Source organism: Nerophis lumbriciformis, linkage group LG22 (assembly GCF_033978685.3).
Source record: "Nerophis lumbriciformis linkage group LG22, RoL_Nlum_v2.1, whole genome shotgun sequence".
Lineage (NCBI taxonomy): Eukaryota > Metazoa > Chordata > Actinopteri > Syngnathiformes > Syngnathidae > Nerophis > Nerophis lumbriciformis.
In genome coordinates, this window is record NC_084569.2 from 8,696,318 (window position 1) to 8,700,891 (window position 4,574).

Genomic DNA, 4,574 nt, shown 5'->3' on the forward strand with positions numbered 1-4,574 from the left:
CGCGGTTCGTTTTCTCCCGGGATGCAAACGGACGACTCAGAACAGGACTTGCAGGTAGGAACATGATTTAATTTTGATAAATCATCCAAATTACAAAACAAAGGCAAGCGTGCCTATCGCACGCGGAAGCTAAGGCAAAAACTTAGCGCAGGAAACATGGAACTACGGACATCGAACACTCACGAAACTGTGGCATGAAATAAACAAGACTTACGTGGCAAGGCTAGGCAAACAATGACGCCAGGCCGACTGACTGGCAAAGGCAGGCTTAAATAATGCCTCTGATTAGAGACAGGTGAGCGTCCCGAACACCAGAGGCAGGTGAAAACAATAAGCAGCCATGGCAACCAAACCAAACTCAGGTGTCACAAACAGGAACTAAAAGAGTCCAAAACTAACAGAAAATACAAAAACTTGATCCGGACCACGGATCATGACACCGATGTGTTTACAGCATACTTGCCAACCCTCCCGGATTTTCCGGGAGACTCCCGAAATTCAGCACCTCTCCCGAAAACCTCCCGGGACAAATTTTCTCCCGAAAATCTCCCGAAATTCAGGCGGACTCAGGTCCTCCACAATATAAAAAAGCGTACCTGCCCAATCACGTTATAACTATAGAATGATGGAGGGCGAGTTCTTGGTTTCTTATGTGGGTTTATTGTTAGGCAGTTTCATTAACGTCCTCCCAGCGCGGCAACAACACACAACAACAGCAGTCACTTTTTTGTATACCGTAAAGCAGTTCGTCTGCCGTAAACAGCAATGTTGTGACACTCTTAAAGAGGACAATACTGCCATCTAGTGCATTTGATTAAAGCACTTTTGTGCGTGCTACACAGCAATGCATCATCAGAGAGGGTGTTCAGCATGGTTCGAAAACTAGTGACAGAGAATAGAACAAGGATGGACAATTCAACCCTTAACTCAACAATGAGTAGATGAGTGTTATGTGTGTGTATATGTGTAAATAAATGAACACTGAAATTCAAGTATTAATTTTATATATATATATATATATATATATATATATATATATATATATATATATATAATAAATAATAAAATAAATATATATATATAATAAATAATAAAAAAAAAAAAATATATATATATATATATATAGCTAGAATTCACTGAACGTCAAGTATTTCTTATATATATATATATATATATATATATATATATATATATATATATATATATATATATATATATATATATATATATATATATGTATATATATATATATATATATATATGAAATACTTGACTTGGTGAATTCTAGCTGTAAATATACTCCTCCCCTTTTAGAGACGCCTTCAACCACGCCCCCGTCCCACCCTGACCACGCCCACCCCCACCCCCTCCCCCCACCTCCTGAAATCGGAGGTCTCAAGGTTGGCAAGTATGGTTTACAGTGGTCCAAGTTTCTCTATAAAAAAGGAGCACTCTAGTGTTTTTATGAATTTGCTGCAAAAATGTTTGTTTTCCAAGTTTTGAATTGAACCTGGGGGCCGGCATGTTGTCATTCCCAGGACGGATTCGGTGCTCCGTATATAGGAGCAAGTGTGGCATGTGTGACATGACCAGGAAAAATAATGTTTAATGAATGAATAGATGTGTCCGTGCATAAATTTGGAACTGTTTCATACGTTTACAACACATTAGACTGCAAGACAAAGGACTGGAGTAAAAAGGTGCATATTTTTTCCATACCACCACACCCTGCAAATGTAACCGATCATTTTATAGTCAGCCCCACGGACCTTTAAGTAATGCTCAAAGTGGTGTAATGATGTCACTGGTGCAGACTTCACCTGCTGCATGCCAGCTGCCGCCAGCGTGTGAGCAAAGAGTGCTGCCTTTGGCTACTTTCCAGGAAGTGCCTGGTTGCAGACAGCATTTGACACATTTGGGTAATGCAGCATCCCAGCACACCTGCATATATTTCAACCCTATTTCAGTCAAATTACCTCCTATATACAGTCGTGGTCAAAAGTAAGGACATAGTGTCATGGCTGTCTTGAGTTTCCAATCATTTCTACAACTCTTATTTTTTTGTGATAGAGTGATTGGAGCACATACTTGTTGGTCACAAAAAACATTCATGAAGTTTGCTTCTTTTGGTAGCCATCCACAAGCTTCTGTTTGAATTTCTGACCACTCCTCTTCACAAAATTGGTGCAGTTCAGCTAAACGTGTTGTTTTCCTGACATGGACTTGTTTCTTCAGCATTGTCCAGCATTGTTTCATCTGACATCTGTTGCGTCAGACAAGTTCTTCCTCCCAGGGAATCTAAGTTACTGGTCAATCCCAAGTTCTTTCGATGACATATATGCTGAGTAAGAAGGACCATCAAGACAGAATTGGAATATTTTCAAGTTTTACTAAAGCTTTAGGAGATCATCTTAACCAATACATTCATATCGGCTACTCTAGTTGATCTGACATTCAAACGGAAAAGCCAACTTCTTGCACACAAAGAATCAAATCAAATCAAATCAACTTTATTTATAAAGCACATTTAAAATTTACCACAGGGGTAGCCAAAGTGCTGTACAATGAACAGGTTAAAAGATAAAACGAGTACCGAGCAAACACAACACAACACAAACAGAACACGATAAAAAAATAAATAACTAAAATAGAATAAATAAAAACATAAAAACATAAAAACAGGTTCACAGCAGGTGTATTATGGGGCGCCAATCCAATCCAATCCAATCCACTTTATTTATATAGCACATTTAAACAACAAAATGTTTCCAAAGTGCTGCACAACAAAATTAAACACAATTAAAAACAATATAAAATAAATATGATTAAAAACAATTTCAAAGGGTAAAACCAATTAAAACAGTAAATAGAAGCACAATTTTAAAAACACAGAGGACAACAGAGGACCACCACACCCTGCAAATGTAACCGATCATTTTATAGTCAGCCCCACGGACCTTTAAGTAATGCTCAAAGTGGTGTAATGATGTCACGCAACACTGATAAGGAAGATTTGGGGGTTTGGTTTCACATTCCTGATGGTTTAAGACACTAAACAGACAATCTGAAGACAAAGAGAGACTGGTAGAATATACAAAGGAAAAGTACTAGGTACTCTAAACATGGCTATGTAAAACGAAAGAACTCTTGAACATATATGCATCCTCCACACATCCCATGGACAAAGATAAGACCTTCTGGAGGAAAGTTCTGTGGTCAGATGAAACAAAAAGTGAGCTGTTTGGCCACAATACCCAGCAATATGTCTGGAGAAGAAAAGGTGAGGCCTTTAATCCCAGGAACACCAAGCCTACCGTCAAGCATGGTGGTGGTAGTATTATGCTCTGGGCCTATTTTGCTGCCAATGGAACTGGTGCTTTACAGAGAGTAAATGGGACAATGAAAAAGGAGGATTACCCCCAAGTTCTTCAGGACAACCTAAAATCATCAGCCCGGAGGTTGGGTCTTGGGCGCAGTTGGGTGTTCCAACAGGACAATGACCCCAAACACAAGTCAAAAGTGGTAAAGGAATGCCTAAATCAGGCTAGAATTAAGGTTTTAGAATGGCCTTCCCAAAGTCCTGATGTGTGGACAATGCTGAAGAAACAAGTCCATGTCAGAAAACCAACACATTTAGCTGAACTGCACCAATTTTGTCAAGAGGAGTGGTCAAAAATTCAAGCAGAAGCTTGTGGATGGCTACCAAAAGTGCCTTATTGCAGTGAAACTTGCCAAGGGACATGTAAGCAAATATTAACATTGCTGTATGTATACTTTTGACCCAACATTTTCAGTAGACCCACAATAAATTCATAAAATAACCAAAATTTCATGAATGTTTTTTGTGACCAACAAGTATGTGCTCCAATCACTCTATCACAAAAAAATAAGAGTTGTAGAAATGATTGTAAACTCAAGACAGCCATGACATTATGTTCATTACAAGTGTATGTAATATTTTGACCACAACTGTATATGATATCACCATCGCTGCGATGAATCCATGACCCAAATGCCCAGATGTCCTCTGACGTCGCGTTATGCATTATCACTGACAGCAGAGGGTGACTTTTTGATGCCTTACATCAGCAGAGCTGACAAAGCAAAACAGACCAAACGGACTTGCCATCAGCAGCTATCATGTGTTATTTAGGACAGCCTCACCTCAAAACAGCTGATTAAACACAAAGTTGAAATATACAACCTAACCTAGGCTCATTTCAAACTGTGTTGCCCATATCTGACCTGTATAAGATTTTTTTTTATGTCAATGTGAACAGCGCAATTCAGATTTTTTTCAAATCTGACCCATGCTTTTTTTTGTATGGAGTAGTGTTGTCCCGATACCAATATTTTGGTACCAGTACCAGTACCAAAATTATTTCAATACTTTTCGGGCTTTTTGGTACTTTTCTAAATAAAGGGGACCACAAAAAAATTGCATTATTGGCTTTATTTGAACAAAAAATCTTAGGGTACATTAAATTTTTTACTTATTATTGCAAGTTTGTCCTTAAATAAAATAGTGAACATATAAGACAACTTGTATTTTATTAGTAAGTAGACAAACAAAG